Source organism: Acanthaster planci, linkage group LG08, assembly GCF_054643075.1.
Source record: "Acanthaster planci isolate LZ-2023a linkage group LG08, COTS_SCS, whole genome shotgun sequence".
Taxonomy (NCBI): Eukaryota; Metazoa; Echinodermata; class Asteroidea; order Valvatida; family Acanthasteridae; genus Acanthaster; species Acanthaster planci.
The window spans coordinates 14,219,493-14,241,885 of NC_141784.1; the positions used below are offsets into that span (position 1 = coordinate 14,219,493).

General features: G+C 37.7%; 1 protein-coding gene across 6 annotated transcripts in view; it reads left to right on the forward strand.

Annotated features, from left to right (window-relative positions):
- The window catches only part of LOC110977378 (transcription factor 12-like), a 219,064-nt gene that overhangs the window by 27,301 nt on the left and 169,370 nt on the right, over window positions 1-22,393 (forward strand). The window lies entirely within an intron of this gene.

Sequence of the window (22,393 nt, forward strand, 5' to 3'; positions counted from 1 at the left end):
CATTGAAAAAAGAGTTTATTTGTTGGGTGACATCTTCAAGTATTATTCCATCTCATAATTTGCTAAAACTATGTATCCTTGTGTCAAATTACAACATTTCTCCAATGAGACCCAACCTACATGCACATGTACATACAAAGAGTGAATCATGCGTTGCCAAAGCCAATTTTGCATCAGAAGTCTTCAAACAAATCTTGCACAAATGTAGATAAAATCAATAGGCAGTTTGTACTCATGCAAAACACACCACACCACACCCACCACATCAAAAATACCCAAAACATGCACAAAACTTAAGCGTACATAACACGTACACTAAGAGTTCAGCTTTGCTACATGTATTTCCATATTCGCACTAAAGTAGGATAACTGAAACAATGGTCTTAAGACACATTTTGTGTGATCCAGCCACTCATCTTCTTTGAGGAAGTGACAAAAAAGGTATCTTTAAATGAGCATAGTAATCTGTTAACAGTACATAAGTCTACCAACTTGCACAGTTAATGGTATTGTCTGTAGATGTACATGTATCAGTTCAGTAGATTGTGGTACAGTATGCACTGTCCTGCCGCTATTTAGGATCTAGGATGTATACACATGTACATAGTCTTTCCATATGTAACGCTCACTGATCTAGACTATTTGCTGGCCAGGAACTGACTGATCAATAATGGTAGGGTCAAGGCCTAGCTTTTGTTTTGTTCTACATGTACATGTAGGTGTAGAAAAATAAATCAATAATTCTTTAAATGAATAGAGGCACAGAGTCAGGTTAATCTGGCCCTCATGACTTGGTCTGGATAGACACCTTGCAGGTGTTACCCAGTATTATGTGGTTCCTTTTACATGGCAAAGAATCATTGACAAATGTGCTATCCATCTATTGCTTTTTGTCAGGAGTTATATGTACATGCATTCTCCCTCGTATATTATTTACCATACCCATATTTCAGTGAACCTCTTTTTCACCTTCCAGAAAATGCACCTGTGTACATGTATCGGTATATTGTTGCTTTACAGTGTGACCCAGTATCTCGTTTGTGTTCCCATGCCACAAAATTCCAAACCTGACAAATTCAAGTTATTCAGTTTCATTGTACATGCAAGTACCGGTACTCTAATCCAATCAATTTGATATCAAAACAATTTACACACCCTTGCTTCTTCCCTAGTGGGAATTGAATAAGTCTATTTGGGACAGAATTAATATCCAGGATTGTTGTCAATATGCATGAGGATTCGTTTCTTTCAACGATCTTGTCTATCAGTGTTTAGAGACATGACCATAACAGCATCAAATCACCCCCTTCCAAAAAACCCAAAACAGTCAGTATAAACATCAGTTACAAACTCGGCAGACTTAAGCCAATGCCAAATCAGAGAAAAAGTAACAGGTGTCCTGAGTGAGTCATTACTCTTAGCATTGATGTGACAGAATACATGGGTTGTGTTTTTGGCAACTTAAAAAGTGGGGATGGGCAGGAGACCAAAATTATTATTTTTCATTATGCTTATAAAATTTGTCTGTAGTTACATCATTCTTTACATTGGTCAGTTTACTGGCACCAAGAGAATGTTTCTTCTGTTTAATTAATTACTTTATGGCACATAATAGTCTGATAATAAGCTTAACCTCCAGATGTGTACTTGTGCACACACAAATATGAGCTTTTCTGTTGAATTTTTCTCAATGGAAAAATCGGACCTACTCTGTCAATGTCAGATTCTGCCGCAATCTGTTTTTTTCCCATTTTCTGTGAAAGTCCCAAGGCAGTCCTGTGCATTTTGTTCTGATGAATAAGGAAGACATAGTGAGAGGCTGTGGTAATTGTTTTAGAAGATACTTTCTGCAGGCATTATTCAAGTTATTTGTGTGACTTGTGCCCCCTAAGAAATCTTTTTTGTTGCTAGATCGTCGTTGCCAGAGGGCTGTCCTCCTACAGAAATATCAAGTGGACACTTTTCCAGTTTTAATTATAGACTGAATTTTCTGGCTGCAGGTTTCAGTGGAGATTGTCCTCCTCTCCTATTGAAAGCTGTATTAGATGCTGGAGGGCTTTTACCCAAATTTTCATTTCACCTGATAAAGTCGACATTAAGGCCAGTGCACTGTCTCTCCACTGTCACTGCATTTTAACATCTGGACCCTGAGGACATCTACTGCTCATGAGATCTCATGCAAGAATGCTTTGTACTGTCATTTATGCAGTACTGCAGTTTGCCTTGCAAGGGAAAAATTGGCCTCTTATTAGAAGATTAAATCCTATCCAATTCAACCAGCTCTTCATAAGAGTGACAAACAATTCTTTCTGTAATAGCATTGACAGTTTCTAGCATAAACATACATGAAATAATTAAATCTTGATAAGAAAGTAACATTTCTTAATTGTTTGTAATTTTGTATGCTTAGCGTGTATTTTACCTGAAGGCATATTGTATTTGATCAAAGATAAAGATTTTATGATGTGGACAGGAAAAAGTTAATGGATTATGATGGACTGGAAATAATATCAATATTGAGCTTCTACTCCATAAAGCTTGAGCCTTGAGGCTGTGTTCTCTTGAGAAAACATCAATGGTTGCTGAAGTGTTGGTTTTGCGATTTCCATGGCCCAAACCTGTCTTGATGCGATAGGATAATGAAAGGCCAAGTCCCTTGGTAGAGTTAATTCCTAACGGACAAGATATTAGATAATGTTCCAGAGCCAAATTGCTGAACAAATTGCCAGAGAAGATTGGAGTGCCAATTCACTGTTTTCCTTGGCAGCAATTCATGGTAGTTGCTATTATTTCAGGCTGCTAGATCAATTTGTGATAGGGTTTATATTAGATAATACAACCAAAATGAAATACTATAAATATTGATTTGCACTCTGGAAATGCAGTGTGATGGTCTCTGATACAAAATATGGTACTTTTTGAACCACCTAACTTCAGGAAATACCGTAATTCAAAGGATTCACACCAGCAGACTTTTTACGCAAACAATGGGAAAGGTGCAGTTGGGCGGCAGTGGGAGAACTGTTGCATTTTCTTTACATATAAAATCATGTGTATACTGCTAAGGTTTTGACTGCTTTAATAATGCCTAGATGATGAGAACAGTTCTTGAATCCTACCATATGTGAATTTTCTCCAGTAATTATTGTTTGTTTCAGATTGCACTTTGTGTACAGAGTAGTGTACATTCACAATTACATTTTACAACTGTAGTTATGTATGCAAACTGTGGATGTTCAAAAGTCTAAAATCTGTAGGGGTCCCAGTCTTTTTAAGTGGCTACACCCAAGATTTGGAATAATCTCCCATACATCATCAGAGCTGCTGACTCTTTGGACACATTCAAGTCCATACTAAATATACATCTCCTCTTCCAGCTGTACATGTAGAACTTTTGAATCCTCTTTGTTCATGGACAATCATTGACATTGAGAATATTGACTGCAATAATGATGGAAATCAGAGTAAGTGTCATAAGAACCTCCTATGGTGGATACCGGTGCTGTAGAGTACCAAAGTGAATACGTCACGTGCACAATTAGTGTGTTAAAGGCATTAATGCGAGAACCAGCGTGTGAACCAACACGCGTGCGTACTTCATTCATTTGCACTGTACAGTACAATGCAATTGAAATCTAACCCTGGGAAAACGACTGTGAAAAAAGGGAAAAGGATTCCCATTTACATTGGCAGGCGAATTTCGTATGTTGACTGCTACTTTTCCCCTCTACAAATTTGCAGTGAATCTGGTGCAAAAAATGTGCAAACAGTGCAAAAAAAATTGTGAAAAATGTGCAAAAATGGTGCTTTGTGAAAAAGTTGCAAAAATAGTGCAAAAATAATGCGAAACGATATTAAAAAGGTGTGAAAATGTCAGTGCAAAAACCTGCTCATCTAGGCTGGATAGATTCTGGACGAGGTTGGCGTCAGAGGCATGGAGCAAACACACTCTCAACGGATGTGAGTTGTGATTGTGCACTGGGCCTCTGTGTGTAGGGACCGAAATGGGCCACTGTGCAAGTGTTGTGTATGTGGATTGCTTTTGTGTACAAACACGTGGTCGCTCGACTCACCATACACGTGATGCAGTAAATTATTTTCTAGTCCCGGTGACAACACTATTTTCATCGATTTTTGCACAAATGGATAGAGTTCAAGTTGCCCGAACTCTTCATTGAAAATTCCACCAAAAAAGATTTTCTGGAAGTTTGAACCCCTAAAATGGGGCATTTTTTCAAGTGGAATTTTGGAAGCTTTCTGATACATCTACGAAAAACTGGGTTTTATATTTTAAAAGAATGGATCAGAAACACTTTAGAAAGATTGAGTTCTAGATTGTGAATGTGGGCGTATTTGACAGCCGACCAATGAAGTGCACCGGGCACACATGCACGGTGGCTGGTCAACGTGGCGTCCGCACACGGTAGCCGCACACGTGCTGCCGTAAACTGACGGATATGGACTGCCTTCTAAGGTTTTGTCTATGGTAATCACTGTTTTTATTCCTGCTATTCCAAGAGAAATAAGAAGTATTATGATGTTTGGTGGCTCTTCTGATTTTGTTCCTCTCAATTCTTGCTAAAAAAATTGTACATTCAAACACAAAGTATGGTAGGCCTGTGCCGGGTACCTGGGTACCCGCCCGTCGATTTCAAAACCCGGTTCCATTTTTCCGGGCCGGGTACCCGTAAAAAAGTAAATAAATTAGGAACAAACATTCATGCATAAAATGTCTGTGAAATTTCTTACTGAAGGACAGACTTCATGAAAAACCACCGTGCCGATGCAAACCCGGTCCCGCGGTCATACATGAAACTTGAATTCGGAGATCGACAGCTAATTTTGTTACCCACTCCGCCCATTGTACCGCAAGTCGTTTTCCTAGTTCCGGAATTTCCTAGTTCACAAGAGCGAAAAAAACCACTAAAATTCACGGGCGATAGGTCGCTCGCTACGTGTGATTTTAAATATTTCTTTAAATTGAATAGTCATATAAACCTTTGCATCTGATGTTTGCATCTGATGTCTGCTTAATCAAAATGACTTTTTTAGAGTTTCCGTTTTTGTAATTTACCGAAAACTGCAACCTTTTCCCCTACTCTCGGATCGCGCGGCGTTACCACGCAAAGTCGTTGTGAACTCAACCACACGGGCGCAGCAGAAATGTACGTGACGTAATGGGTTCGTCAACTGTGCGGCGCGGGGAGGGTAACGTTGATAGCTCACTGTACAGTTGAAAAGTCGAGTCAAACCTTACGCAATGTCTACCTTTTTAATCCATTGGAATTCTTATTTTTCATCTAATTTTCTCAAAATTAAAAGATTCTCTATTAGAAAAGCAACTTTTTACAATGGTTTTGGCTGAAAATGGATTTTTCGTATGGTTACTTTTTATTTGTGAAGACGTTTTTGTCTCGATCCTAAACCGATCCAGAACTAGGAAAGGTGTCATCGTCACTTTCGTCGATCGATCCTGTGAGTCCAAATATAAAAGCTTAGATTTTGAAGAAAAAAAAATGAAGTATATCCAAAACACAAAGTTGACTTCTGACCATATTTCAATCGAATTTGAGGATTTTTAGCTGCAGTCGTAATGAATAATTTTCGCGATCCGTAACTCGGAAAATGACTGTACCAAACCTATATGAACAAGAGACCGAAGGAGTTTTGTCTTGTGAGGGGGTAGCGTTGTTGATGTACACTTGCATGACTGTATTTGTAACCATCAAACCCTGTCGGCCTAAATGACTTTTGTGCGGAATAAGTAGTGCTTACTGTTTGAATTAAGAGTATTTTTGTCGAATAAAACAATATGAATGAAAATTACTTCATGTCGGGATTGACGATGAAGCGAGAGCGGACTGTGTTATATTCCAGCGGTACTGGGACTCCACACGGTGTGCGGTAAGTAGTGATCACGCACAAATTGTGCGGTTGATCGGCCTCTTTTTATAATCAAAGCACTACATGTGCGCTACAAACCCAAAGAGTCAGAGAACCAATTTAGTTAAGTTTTATACCAAGAAATATTCCGGTTCAAAATTATTTTTAAATTAAAGCAACTTGAATTTCCTCAGTGATTCAGCGGAATTGTGGATGAGGAATTGACCAAAAGAGCAGGAATGATGTTTTCTGTATGAACATGTACTAAAGCATTTCAAATCTAAGTATTTTTTCGCTCGGAAAAAAAGGAAATGTTGACATGTGCAAGTCATAATACAGTCGGCCAATCAAATGTCACTTGTCGAAGTACTTATACATTAAAATCTCGACAACTGATCCTCAGGGTAATGGAGTTATCCTGAAAAAGTATTTGTTAAACTAAACCACTTCATCGTGGTACGTACCTTCGTGTGGCAAAACTTTCGTATCGTTAGTCATTTAACAACGTGAAGCGCTGCTATTTTTTTCACTTGGGCTTCCCTATGTGTGGTCACATGAGCTTTCTTTTTACGGTCACATGGCCGCTGTAGTGTCAGCGATTGGACTGCCTGAAGGGCACTACAATTGGGCCCGCGTTGCAATCAGGTTAGTTTCAGCGTCTTGAAAGCCAGGATTACACAGTTGCAGCTACGTTGATTTATAATTATGCAACGTGTTGGTCCTTGTCAGAAAAGAAATGAACTTGGGATGACTCGTAACCCTATATAGACTTCCGATACTTTTAACGCCATTTGAAGCATTTTGGTGGCGTTTTTTTTTTAATTGGCTCTTCAAAATAAGTGGATGTAATGGTGTGGGCATTGTTCGAGTTACGGTGGTATTTTTACGGTGTCGTACATAGCACTGATCTGGTCCGCACGTGACACGACCAGCGCTCACCATTTGTGCACGCCACGTGTTCCGCGTGTACGTGGTCAAGCAGCATCCGGGACATTTCCTTTGAGCGTTTGCAGGTGCGTGTATCATGTAGGTGGTTTGCAGCTCTGTTCTCTTTTCTGACGTTCCCCGTGAAGATTTGTTTTTCTGTTTCATACACCCACAAAAAATTTGCAAACTGAAATTAACAATTCAATTTCGTTTGATAAAAAGGTAGGAGAGATAACTCCGACGTTTAGAACAATGTTCTGCTTGCTTCCTATGTACCAAAAAGAACCGTGTTTCGGGTACATGATCCACCGGGTCGCGTGCAATGCCATTTGTTATTAGGTGATCTCTTTTTCGGGTACCCGATGTTATTAAAAAACGGGTACCCGGTTCTAAAAATACCCGCAAATGCACACCCCTAAAGTATGGTTGGGGGGATATTTTGGTAAATGTTCAGCTACATGTTGTTGTGAACTTTATACTTGACTTTGTTGGGGCTTGGGTCAATTTCCTTTTCAGTTGGATAAAAATTGTTAACATTTTCCCATTTGTCAAAAACGTATGAATTTTTTTGCGCACTCGTGAAAAGTGTAGGCCTACAGAATCTATGCGGAGAATTTCATGTGTTGTGAATGGTACAGCTGACGTCTTAAATAAATTTACGTTCATCGGTACATGTGCAAGAACACCTGATCTATTCCTCAGTTGTCTTAGTATTTTGTCAGGCAAAGGCCTAATGGAACTGTATTTATATTAAATAGCTTGAAAGGCTCTTATAAAGTAAAGGGGAAAAATTGATTTTTTTTTAGTGATTTTTAGCAAAAGGTGTATTGTACATATGTACAGTATGCAAATGAAGTCATAACGTTTCCTCAAAACTTCACCTTGTATCCAGTTTCTCTAAATTTGAACAGATTTATGTAGCCCATACATTTCAGTGGTATCCCACATCAGTTGATCATTACTAAATCGAACCAAAGTCGGAAGTAGGAGTACTCCAAATGTAAATGTTATCCATATGGTACCAGTGAAAGTGAGCTTATTTCATTTCCAGTTGTTGTTTTAAAATTCTGTGCTCTACTCTTGGATTTTTAACATTTTTGAATTTTTATGGTTTCATGGCTGTGACATAATGGTGCAAATTGACCTTGAAAAGGCTTGTGCCTGTTTGGCATGATTAATTTGTTTTCTCTTGCCGAAGAACTTCATTGCTCCTGTCCATACAATGTGCTGCCGTTCTCTCCCATCTCAGCTGCTCACTCAGTCAGAATAACACAAACCTGTGGTCAACTACTAAGTATGGGAATCTAATCAGGTTTGGTTAAGCTCCATGCTGAACTTTGACCACCACACACAATCCTTGGAGTTTTCAAGTGGCAATCTAATTATCTATGGATAGGTTTCCAAGCAGCCAATCTTAAATTCTGTACTTCTAAATTCAACTTTCATGTTGACTTGGATGTTTGTACATGCATTAATATTGCTACCTTCTTATACAGGTAGGTTGATACAGATTGTGATGAGACTCCATCAAATCACCAAATTAACGTTTTAATTTGTTTATTGGTGCAATTATCACTATTAGTTATGTGTATTTGACTGGTCAACTTTCCCCTTAAAAGTCTCCTTAATGACAGCTGATGCATGTATTTTTTACTTTTCTAGGATAATTTTGCCAAACCTTTTATGGAAAGGGAGATTTTGCTTCACCTATATGTACGATGTTAAATGTTTGTAAGGCCTTTAACATTTGGGTAGTACACAGTAGGCCTCTGCATGCTGTACATGAATGTACATGTACATGTATATTAGTTACCACACAAGCACTTCAGCCTTGTGTAACACTGGTATATAGAACACAGATGCACTACATTATTCCATGTTCTACAAGTGCTTGTGTGGTAATGAATTTATCTTCAAGCAAACTTGACTCACAGTAAAGACTGTATAGGGGCCTATTCGGTCCGTACATGAAAAGAGAGAAAAAAATTGGACCAAAGGTGCACACGTCAAAAAGGAGTAACATCGATGTAGTGTCAAAGGTTTCATTCGCATCAATGAATTTATTGTCTTTGTTGATGTCAATTTCCTTGTTGAATGGTGTTGTCTTTAGGTATCAGCTTAGACTACATCGTAATTGCTCAAGAGTTCCTGAGTACTGAGAGTTACATACCTCACCTTCAATTGACCTTGCATCCAGATAATCCTACCACAGTAGGTTGTTTAGGGTGCCAGGCTCAAGATTCTCAAAGGTTTCTGGTTTTTCATTTTCTGACAGATACAATTTTGAAACTCTTGCTGCTGAGTTGTTAGCCTGCAGAGTGGTTTGAGGCAGTGTTTTGGTTTTCTTGCTGTCAGTTTCTGTGGCTGAGTGAGCTGTAAAACATGTCAATTGTCATTGGAACTACATGTACGTCCATGTCCCCACAACTTTGTCCAGATTTTCCTGGCAGTAGGAATCCTGCCTTCTGTGCATTGTTGTTGAGCATGGCACATGGATGAATGTGTAATGGAGACCTCCCTTTGTGCTTTGTGGTGCTTTGTGAATACTTCATAGGTGGATGGAAATTATTCAGTGCCTGCTTTTTATTTGAATGGTACGTGAGTAGTGATAAAAGGAGGGGGCACATCCTAGACCACTCACCTAGCATCTTTCTCCCATTTTTCATCACACTGATGCTCAGGCATTTTCCCTGCCTGAGTTGCAGTTGATGTTATAAAGAAAATGGAATCCTAGAAGAATATGCTCCTGTATCCAGCGAAATGGGGAATTGTGTGAGCTCTTTGGTCATATTCCAAAGCCAGTCTTTGTCTTCCCAAAAAGAAGCATCATAGAAGAGTGTGGTATGAAAAGGATGATTGCTTGCTTCAATGCTCTTGTATCCGTAGTATGTATTTAATCACTCAAGGTTTTGTTGTGCATGTACATGTGTGAACTTCAAAATGTTGCTTACTACCCACGTTCAAAATATAAAGAAGTGACTGCCCCACCCCTCGAAAAAAGCAAAACAAGTCATTATGTGACACACAAGCTTTTTCACATACACGTACCATACCTAAGAAGACAGTGCTGCATTGCGCATGAATAAGGAAGCAGAAATTGGCTTTCATATTCACTTGTTGGCGAGTCTTCTTTTGGTGTATGTGGATGTGTGAATATAATTACGCTGAGATGTGGCATACAGTGCTAGCAAGCAGCCTCCTTGCCTGTGATGGACCAGGGCTCAGCATCATCCTTTCACCATTTCTCAGGGGATGTTTGTGTGATGGAACACAGAGTGTCAGGCTAGGCAGAAATGGCTCCATTGTGTCTCCCTACTTAATTGCTACATGTTCAAGATTGTGCTCATGTATACCCACCACTGAGTTCATACTCCTCAGATATGCTAGTGTTAGGTGTTAAACCTAATTGATATGTGGAGTATCCACTTATCGCTTAAATATTAAATAACATCAAGAGTGTGGCAACAAGAGGCTATTCATTGCACTTTCCAAGTTCAAGTCCTGTTACTTAGTGACCGTTTTGCATTTTAATGGTTTTTCGCAGTCAAATCATTCCCGGCACGTTGCAAATTTCAAGGACCTAGTCATTACAAATTTACAGGGGAAAATTCCATCCTGAAGAGTGAAATGACGAGTTGAATTATTGCCGTTGCTTATTGATGTGTAGGAGGCTCACGGATGATGGAACTTGATCAGTGTTCAATTATGCACAAGGGATAATAGCAGTGGTGCAGACTCGGGCCTCAAACCCGGCATCAACTGAGTGCATATAACTGTCACTAGCACCTTCCACTTGACTGCACATAGCTGCCTCATAAAGACTAAAGAAAATAGGTCTGTACAGGCATTGATGTGTACATTTCTGATTTTTGTGCATTCTGCACTATTAATGTCTGTGATAAGATCTAATAGCAGAACCTCATGAAAACTCACATAAATGGCTAATCAGCTCTGTTGTATGGCACTGGCAGTTAATTCTTAACTTACATGCAGCTTACCCATTCAAAATTCCCCATGATGTCTAAATGCAACATTGAGCTGTCCCTTCCCAAAATGACAATCATGAAGTCCTCAGTTAACCTGCTGACATATCATTTACAGTGACATGATGTGTATTATTGAACAGGTGTTATTCATGTGGAAGTGCAGTATTTACTCCATGCATGTAGATGTGCACTGGCCAAAAAGGGAAAAAATACTTGCATGATAAGTCAAAACAAGAGTCAATTTTACATGTAATTGCTTTGTAAGTACAGTATGAGAAACACTACACACCTCAGTGCAGACATATTGTAAATAAAACAGTTGCTTTGAACACGTTTTTAGTGTACCGGTAGGTATCATTGGAAATTGGTACATCCCACCTGTTTAGTGGTAAGGCAATACAGTAGTACATAATGAAAAGAAGCTAAACTTCCATGTGCATGTACATATATGAACAAGTGGCTTTCATTATCTATGGATCACTAACTGCAATATGCTTGAAATGCTGTAATATTAAAACAACTGTTTAATCTAAAGTACAATTTTCAGGGCTGTGAGGTGAAGAAGGGTCAAAGATAAGGTTGCATTTATTTTGTAGAATAATTGTTACTGTTCCGACTGTTGTGCATCCTAACAAGTGCAGTATTGTTGAGATGCATACACTGTATATTGTATGTACGTACATGTACATGTATTTACAGAGATATGTACTTGGCATCAGATACGTGTTCATTACTTTTATTATGGGCTTTGCCCTTGGTACACTGATGATTTAAATTGTGTTGCTCACTGTTAGGTTGCCTCGGACCAGCCAGGTTAAGACATCTACACTAGTAAGCTGGAGGTCGTGGGTTGGAGTCACACATAAAATCCTTTAGAAGGCCTTCAGAAAAAATCTAGAATGGAGGAATGAAATTGGTCAAGGTACCGATACACATGTACATTGATTAGATGCTTTCATCACCATTGTACATACATGCACATTTACAGCACCATTACCAACTGTTTATTGAAATTGCTCGGGGAAAATGCATCCTGGTACATGTACATTATGTGTGATTATGGCCAGTTTGGGTTATTTATTACATGCTTTTGTATAAATTTACTCCATTTACATGTAACTAAAAATGACTTTCTTACACTCGAGGACATTGAAGTAATTTTATTGCATGCACAGTGCACACACTTAACCAGATAAAATGAATACAAATGGATGTAAGATGAAGCAACCCTAGAACAGCCAGAGTAATGACTGAGATAGCAAGTCATGGAGAAATTCTCACATTTACGTGCACATATGCACATGTAAATTGTATAGTGTATGCACACACATTATACAATGTATCTTACTGCAAACCACAGTAAGCATTTAGCCTCAATTACTGGCTACATTTATAGATCTGTGAGTTGTGTAGAATATTCAATGTATTTGTATATGTGGCTGTGTTGTATTTCCATGTACCATACGTTAATTGAAAAGAATTTTCTCATGCCACTTGTAGGGAAGTGTACATATACAGTGTATGTATTTGGTAGTACATTGTATTAGTGACCAGTTGTACTATGTTAGAGTGAGTAATTATAAGAACAAAACACATGTCACCTTAATAAAGTCTGAATAAATCCTCCCTTTACATCTCTGTACACCTAAAGTGCCGATATTTCTGACGAATTTTGAACACGTCTATTTACTGTGTGCAGCATGGCTGTACCATGCGTTCAGATGAATAATTAAGTAACATGTGACCAATGACCCACCAATCATTTATTTAGACCTTCTGTACATGTAAGTTACAATGCATATGTAAGTATACACTGGTACATTGTACATTAGTGATGTGTATCGTTCCTAGTTGAAGAATTTGCAACGGTAATTTTCATGTAAATTGTCAAGCCAGTTGGATAAGGTATTTGCCAGTCTCTTACCACTGTTAGAAAGTACAATCTGTTAAATAATGCATAGCAAAGAATGATAGCACTTCCTATTATACATGTACGGTACTATTGAAAAGTCACAGTGGGCGAGGATGTATGCAGATTAAATTTCTTTTTCTGTAAAATATTTTAGACAAAAGAGTGTGGGCAAAATAATAGTAATTTGTGTGTGCCACTTATGCCTAAGAGACAATGACAATGCCAGATTCACATGTAATACTATACATACTATAATACTGTACACGTGTACAGTGAACATGTTAATTTCTACTACATGAAATATCACCACTGTGTATTCACTGGTTGAGTGGTTAAAGAATGATGGCATTTAGAAAGCAAATTGGTTTGGGTACACAGACAGCAAGTGACCATTTTTGGAGCTGACTAGCTGAAAAGAGTGGTTTAAAACTTGATAATGATCTACATGAAGGTTTGCATCGCAAGTTTTTTTTATGTAGTAATTTTGCATTTAGGTTCCTCTTTGATTTTCAAGGTTGTGTTCTTTCATTCAGTTAGTTTATTCTGTCAGGATTCAAAGAGAAAACATGGAATTTGTCTTCCCAGTGTACTGTAAAACATCATTCTAATGTTACAATTTAAAACAAAGAAATCTCCATAAAAATTGAATTTTTTTTTGTTGGAAGCGTAACATTTTTGTCAGAAGGCTCTTCAACAGTTCTCACAAGACTTACCCATAGTTGTACATTTGTTATCTTTACAAGAAGGTTCTCCGTTGAGTTTCTTGTCAACTTGTAATATAATCTGTAGGTTTATTAATTCTGACATTGTTACCTTATTTATGTTACACTGTACTTCATGTCTGAAGTTCAGTCATCCATTACAAAAGTTCAGTGGGATGAGTGTCTTCCAGCTTAATTACAGTGTTATAGTTAAGACCTTGAAGTCTGAGGACCAAGACCTTGAAGTCCAAAACCTTGAAGTCTGAGGTCTGGAAGTCCAACCCTGGGAAGTCCAAGACAGGGAAGTTTGAGATCAAGACTGAGACCTACGTATGATAAATTGGTTGAGTGGTAAAAGTCACTTGCTTACACTGCAGTACATGTACACTCTAAAATGATTGGAGTGGCCCTCGATGAGCTTTTCCTTGGCAATTACAAAAATCAGGCTTTTCCTCCATTCTTTAATCTCTTGGCATTTACTCATCCTCAGGGAAACTTCATGTATGTGATATCAATTGTATTGACTTATTTTTGTGATCACATAAGACTTATACAAAAAGAGACTTGCAAGTCAATATTTGTGGGTTAAGGGAAGAGTGACAGAGATTATCAGTACTTTTTCAAATGACTCCTGTAGCATACAATCAATACACATGTACATATACATGTACATACTGGTATATGTACATGTAGTTCAATTTTTACTTCAGTAAAACATGGACATGTACAAGTTCCAGTAGATCTCCTGAGAGTGATGGAAGATCTCCAGAAATTTGAAGTTGAGTACGGGTTGTACCATGTGGCTGACATCAGTATGGCAGTAGTCATGGTGTAGACCTTTTGTTCACTTTACTCTTTAACCTTGAACTTAAAATGTAAGTCAATTGTGTATTAGGACAAATGGAATACTTGATTGCAGTAAGACCACCCTTGTGATAAAATGGAATGTTGCTATTCCCAGGGTCTTGATCAAGTGAGAGATGTTAAGACTGTTTTTACTGCATCGCATGTAGCTTTAGTTGCATAAAATTTGAGATCTGTGAATTCTTTGTGGAGATGCATTTACATGTATGCTGTATTATAATGGATCTGTTCATGAACATGAAAATATTGATGGTTACAATTGTATATCAACAATATCATTGTCTAGAATGCCCATGGTATGGAACACACACCAACAATTGTCATTGGAGTCTGTACTCTTTTCAAGGGTGCTAGATACCCAGTTGAAACAGTCACTCCAACAGACACTCTCCTCTTTGCAGGTGAAGGGTTAACAGTGAAATTATGAGAAGTAAAAGTCAAGTATGTACATGTACATTCAAATAGCACAGTCTGTACAGTACGTGTTCATGTAGCGGTATGGATGTACCCAAACCTTCTTTTGCTGTTACTGTTTAATGGACTATTTATTGACATGTGAACAGTGATACATGTACTTGAGTTTTAAAGGAAAGAAATATCGAATGGTGGATGTACATGTGTACCCTCATGTACATGTATGCATAAAGTATTTGACTCTGAATTAAGGAGTCAAAATGTTTTCTCTCTGCTTTGTTCATGCTCCAAAATTACAAGAAGTGTCCTAATTTAAGAAATTAATTTTTTTGTTTATGGACATTTTGTATTTGTACCATATACATAAAAGTATACGAATATGAATTAATTTTAAAAACCCCACATTTATTTGTAAAATCATGCTCCTTGACAGTATGAAGAGCTGTTTTTGCATTTAAATTGTGATATACAACATGTTCATGTAATAACGTCACTATAATCAGATAATGGAGGGTACACTGAATATTCACCTGTATGAAACATTCCCTTTGACTCCCAAACTCTACATAAATATGTACATGTACTGTATACACCTGTGTTGGCTAACAGTAAAAGTAAGGAACATTTAAGTCTTACACATCAACAAACAAACCGTTGAGATGGTATCATTGATAACATAAAGTAAATGCACATGTACATGTAGCATGCTAAGACAATCACAGTAGACTAGCTGCTTTTGCAAACGTATGCACCTTGGTTAAATGGAAAATCTCACCCTTTTGAATCACTATGACTCAAAATAACTTTTAGAAAACAGAAAATGCATAGAAATCTTCAATCAAAATTTTGATAGATTAGACGGTTTTCAACACCACGTGTGGAAAATTTTATGTTATTGAGTCTAGACATTTACTATTGTGAGTCTAGTGCTATAGATTGGCTCATTGTCTTTTTGTTATTACTTGCAATGTAGCAGTGGAAACTAATTTCATGAGCCTTTTCCATGTAAAAGTTGAGTAAAAGCTGATACACTGAGCTCTTCAAATTCACATGAATATGAATGAATGAATTCTCCATACTAACACACTATACATGTAGCTACCATTTACATTGTACCTTGTGATACAGGGCAAGCTTTTGCTTACATGTACATGTACTAGTAGTTGGGTCATTCCATGAGGTTGGACACAATTTGTGATGGTGTCCGTGTTAATCCAAAACTTTTACCACCTGTCATGACCTGGAGTAGGTTATGTACTCTGTAAAAATAGCACACACCTCTGTATTCAGCTTTGCAAGATGTATTTATAACAATGCCAGTTTGGAATCCACATGCAGGGAAATAACTGTTTATTTTGTGGAACCCATGTAACAATTGTGCCCCAACCTCATGGAATGACCCAGACACCTTGAATCAATACACTGTTTTTCATGGATAAGAAGGACAGAAAGGAACCAGACCATTCCAGAGATGATGGTTGCTGTGCAAAAGCTTGCCACGAATCACAAGGTATAGCAACAGTGTCTTTAGTTTGGGGTATTCAAATGGTTAGGTTTATGTGCAGTCAGATAAATCAGTGTACCAACTTTTATTCAAATTTAACTCACAAAGGCTTGTTGTATTCTACACGTTGCTTTTGATTTCACGCATTGGGAAGAAAATGGGATGTAGTAAGTCCGACATCAAGAGAATAACCTGAAAGATGAAACGTGGAAGAAAAGGGACATCAATTAATTGATGTACAAAAACAATGGACAGATTACAGTGTTATTTTTTTTAACTTGATTTTTTAGGTGAAACATAGAAGTGTTGGCCGAAAGAGCCTTAGACAGACACATTAGTAAGGTGGGCTGCCACAAATTTGAAAGCATTGAGGCTGGTGGCAACAGCATCAGAAAGTCTTCTTTTTTTACCAAATGACTGCTACATGTATCAAACAGTTCTGAGGGTCCCAACTTCTAGATCTTGTTCAAGATTCTGTAGTACATCAAGGCATATTTTTCACTGTGATATCATTGCCCTCAGCCTCAAGGCTTGATTATCTCTTACTTCCTATTTTATGTTGGCCATTTTTGGGTTATTTTTTGGGTTGAAGAGATTGTTTTCCTAACATTCTCTGTGTGTGGACTCTCACATGTATCATTCTCAAAATGGTGTCAAGAGTGATCTTGCAGTAGTTTGTAGGTGTATGCAAGGCAGATGATTGACCGTATGAGACCATGACCAATAATATCCTTCCTGTAGGGGCCTAGGATTGTCTGAATCACCCCGGGGGACCTCAGCAGGCTCAAATGAACAAACATTGGCAAGCTTCCAGTCATTGAGTACAGACAAGCATCAATCCAATTATAGACCCAATTAAATTTTCTTTATGTTTGTTTTTTCTGTAAATATTGAAGGTGCAGCACTCATTGTTCAGTTTAAACTTTCATATAAATTAACAGTATACACATGTAGCAATCAATAGGTTTGCTACATATTTAAACGAAAACCATTTCTTTAAACAATGTAAAATATTACAATTGTTTAGGGACCACAAATTACATTTGTTTTTTTTAGACAGCTCTTTCAAATTTCAAAACACTTTATTTTTTTTTAATGTTTCAAGTAAGCAGGCACAATTAAGTAAATGTGTTATGCCCTCAATCTATTACCCTAGTCATTATCCCACAGTAGATGCAGTTTAAAGATACTTTTAAATTACTGGTTCTTTCACCGGAGTGAAACAAAACAAAGGTCAGCCTAGAACTTAGCCTGGCTCCTGCATGGATTGAAGCCAGTTAACATTCTTTGTAAACTGGGCCTAATGGTACCAGTCGCATAATGTGAACTGCGTATTTTATTCACTTTGTTCTCAACTCTATTTAGGTGCATTCAAGGTACATGTCCATGTCCAGTCAACTCGTCCAGTGCAGATCTCTGGCAAATGCAACATTCTGATGACATTGCATGATGATCAATAATTCCACTGTAACATCAATATCAGTGCACATTTTGTATGAGGTCAGGCGAACTTGATTAAATTTATTTAATCAACTGCACCCCCTCAAAAAAAGAGAGAAAAAAACAAATACCAACATTTTGAAAAAAGAAAAACTCAACTTGTCTTACTGTGATACTGTCTTCACTATGAACCATTAAAATGCATTTGATTTTGATTTTTGAGATCAAAGGATCACAGTGTAAAATGTGATGCACTCTATAACTTCGACCCAAACCAGCAAATTATAAAGTTTCTAAATCTGCAGTTACAGAGTCCAATCAGAATTTGGAAGTATTAGAATTACTGGGTAAAAGAACTTGTCAAAAAAGAGTTGTTTTCTGTAATATCACATATCCATTGTTGATGAGGTTTTGCAATATGCACATGTGGCATGAATTTTGCAGAATTGATACCTACATGTAGCCCTCTTTACTTTGTCCCTGACAAAAATGATGTCAATAAGTTTTGCTGAAAAGCATTGAAAGTTTCATGGTTACACTTACAGTAACTTACTGAAATTTGTACATCAAAATACAAGAATAAGACGTGGACTCTCTTGGTTTTACTACCGGTACATTGACATAGTAATAATAGTTGCTAGGATGCCAACAAATATGATTTTGTTCCCTGGTCTAGCCATCAATAATTGGGTTGCTTGAATCACAGGGCACAGACAGAGAAAGAAGGAGGCCTAAATGTATTTGTTCAAGCAAAGCTGTGCAAATGAACCTGTCATGAGCAGCATTTTCACTCCTTTTGCCCTGGGACGACATTGAAGGGGCAAACTCTGTCCGCCTTGCCTTGTCTTTTGTGTATGGTGGGTGGGTGTGTGCAGAATATATCCCAAATATTCTTGTCAGCATAACTCAAATATTTTGCATATTTTTGGTCTGTAGGTTGCTTTTGGTAATTATAAGACACCTATTGCATTAGGGCTGAAAGTCAAGGTCACAGGTGCGAAAACAGTAGAAATCTTGTCAGCTCGATATCTTGAGAAAAGCATCACATACATGTACGAAGTTCATATTTTGTTTCTAGATTGCGCTGGGTAATACTAGTTGGAAGCCTTTTGCATTGAGGCTGAAAGGTCAAGGTCACCATGACTGAAACAAAAAATCTTGTCAGTGAAATAATTTTAGAAAAACTTTTCGTAGGAGCCCTAAATTAAGTTTGTCCATAGTTTTGGTATAGTACTCCCAATAAACCTGGCATTTAAGCCTGGAAGGTCAATGGCAAATGTCACAGTGGCCACATCAAATATTGTTTGTGATCTGAAATTAGGGATCATTAATTTTTGCACGAATGGACTGGGTTTGAGTTGCCCGAACTCTTCATCGAAATTTCTGTGAAAAAGGTAAAGTTTTCTTGAAGTTTGGTCCACTAAAAATGAGCCTGTTTTTCAAGTGGAATTTTAGAGGCTTTCTTGTACATCTACAAGAAACAGGGTATAATTTTTGAAGAATGGGTCAGAAACACCATAGAAAGATTGAGGTTTGATCGTGAATGTGGGTGCATTGAAGTGCACCTTGATTTTCTGAATGGCGGTGGCCGGGCGTGCGTGCATGGCAGCCGGTCAACATGGCGTCTGCACGCAATAGCCTCACATGTGCCGCGGTACACAAACAGATACGGACTGCCTTCTGAGATTTTGTCTGTGGTAATCACTGCTTTATATTGCTACTTTTCCAAGATAAATAACAAGTATTGTGATTTGGTGGCTCTTCTGACTTTGTTCTCAATTCTTACTAAAGATTTGTACATTCAAACACAAATAAAGTGTGGTTGGGGATGTTCAGCTACATGTACTTGTGAACTTCATACTTTAAAATTGATTTTGTTGGGGCTGGGGTTAATTTCCTTGTCAATTGTGTAACAGGTGTGAACATTTTCCCATTTTTATTTGTGAAAAATGTGTGAATTTTTTTCCCACTTCTGAAAAGTTTTCACAGTTGTGAAAAGTTCTCCCTCTTGTGAAAAGTTTTCACACTTTTGAAAAACAGGTTTGATTATTTTTCCAACCTGTGAAAAAAAGTGCGAAAATTTTTCCCACGTGTGAAAAGAAGTTGTGAAACTTTTTCCTACTAAGGGGAAAATTTTTCACAATTTGTGAAATGAATATTCCTTTTTACGGATGGGTAAAAGTGTGAAAAATTTTCCCACTTTTGAGGTTAACTTTCAGTTGTACTTTGCTGTACCTCGACTGGCGCTTGTTAAGGAACTGAGATTGTACGAGACTACTTTGCGACTTAATATACGTTCTTCTAAATTTCTATGTGTGTACGTGTGAAATAAAAAACATATACCGTAAAATTTCGTTGTCTAAATTTAAAGCTAATGAAAGTTACCGGGTCATGGAGTCATACCAGGCCTTCACATGACATACATGTATATTTATAATCGAAATCAACTCCCTCTGCGGTGGTACATTTACCTGTTTCAGCTTTTTTTGGTTATGATTATTTTGTTTTCTTTTTTTATATGTTATTTTTTCTTCTTTTTTCACTTTTTCTCAGTAGACATAACACAGGGTCGAATCATGACATTATCATGACGTCATCACCTGATTTATAATAGAATTTTGACTATTTAATTTTTCCCCCATATATATTGTGTACATGTTTTCAAGGCAACATTTTGGTTGCTCAACAAACTTTAATATCATCAAAGTTACACAAAGCAAAGACCTCGAAGCAAAGATAATCCTAAAATAATTACGTCATGATGACATCATCAAGTGATTTATCATTAAATTTTGAATATATAAATATTACTGTAAATTTCTGAAAACCATATAAAATCAACCATGGCCTCCCGCAACATTCTGTTTGCCGCAAGTGCCAAAGTAAAATTTGGTCTTCAATTCATCTTGTGTGGGTCAAATCACATGACCCTTCCTTCTGGTCGAAACCGGAAGTGGGCTTATTAATTGATCAGTGGTAATGGGTATCAATTTGTTTTCAATGATATTAGTCGTTGGGGTAAAAGTATTTTTCAAATCATCTACTAATGGCGTCACATTATTGTTGTGCGCCCTCTTGTGACAGGTTGAAAATTTTGAAAAATGAACTTTGAATAGATGTCTGTGGCAAAGATTGTACGAATTGCCTGAAAATTGATGTGGATGATGATCTTTAACCAGTTAACACATGCAAAAGTTGGGGCTGATGACATCATCATACTGGACGTTAGGATAAAAAGTCCTTTTCTTCTTCAAAATTGGGTAAAAATTCAACCCTTGAAGATTTCAAAGTGAATTGCCCATTAGATGATAGCTGAAATATTGAGGTCAACTGCATGCAGTGTCTACCGACAAACACAACATTCATCTTGTTCATTTTGAAGTGATTGAAATGTTGTAGTGACATTAACTGGGACAGTTTGGGGTAATAAAATCAACAAAATGGAACCGGGTACCTGTAATCAGCAGTCAGGTTACAGATACCAGGGTACTTGAGAACACCCCAGGGATTATTCATATTAAACAACAAAAGAAATTTGAACAGAGCCTCAAAGTTGACCCCTGATGGTGCTCTTCCGGAACCCTTGGATAGGAAAAATAACGTGCAAAGATTTTAGAATTTGTGATGTTTTTTCCTTGAGTTACTTCTTAAGAAATTCAACTTGGATAAAGGGCGTTGGAAAATATATGCTAGTACAGTAAAATCTCTATAAGTCGAAGCTCAGGGGAATGGATGAAAAGTTTGAGTTATCCAACGTTCGAGTTATCGAAAGTTACACGCTTCAGTGCACATGCAACCTTACTGGCTTACGACAGTTGGCCTACAAGCCGAGTCGAACACGAAGTGGATTTTAGGCTATCCTCTACTGTGCAAGTTTTCCTCGAACATCATCATTAAACCATGTTTTCACATGGTACATTAATAAACAATAAACCCATAAGTTATGTACCGGTACCTGTGTCTACGTCTTGAGAATTCATTCGTTTGCTTTGCTTGATCGGGCTGTTACTGCATAATGCAGCACGGGCCAGTCGGTCAGGGTTTCCTTGCTGGGTCACGTGATACATTCACAAAGCACTTGAGGGCGCATCATTCATGCCTGATTTAGGCTGCATCCGAATCTCTTGTCTAGAGCTAGGTCTTGGTATTCACTCCATTGGAAATGCATGGAGACGCGCAGACAATAGACCTAGCCGTAGCTGTGGAAGCCCATTTCCGACACGGCCTTTTTTACGGTTGTGGTTGATGCCCACCCAGTGCTTGTCGCATGACAATGGCAGCCCGTGTAAACACGCTCGGCTCATCAAAGAAAAGCCTTGCGCGTGACAGTAATGACTCATAATGAAGGCAAGCGTTCTTTCATCACTTTTTATAAATAATTTTTTCAGTTTTTTTTTAATTGACCTGCCAAAACTTTGAGATAAGCAGCTTTAGTGGTATTGACATTTCAAGTTACGAATAGTTTATTGTACAAAAAGGCCTATTCTTTTGTCGGGAATACAGAAAGACGTCAAGGTAAACAGAGTTTTGACTTTACGGGCTTCGACTTATCAAGATTTTACTGTATATCAATTTATAGAATCTAAAACATTACCTGACCTAAAAGAGAAATATCCTGCCAAAAATTGACCCATCACTTCCGAAAATCTAAAATACATGAAGAACAGTCCAATTGGGTGTGGGGGTCTCATACGCAAGTGAAAATTTACTGTTTGAAATTTTATGGTAGTCTGTTGGTAACAGCCAAAATAAAAACAGATCA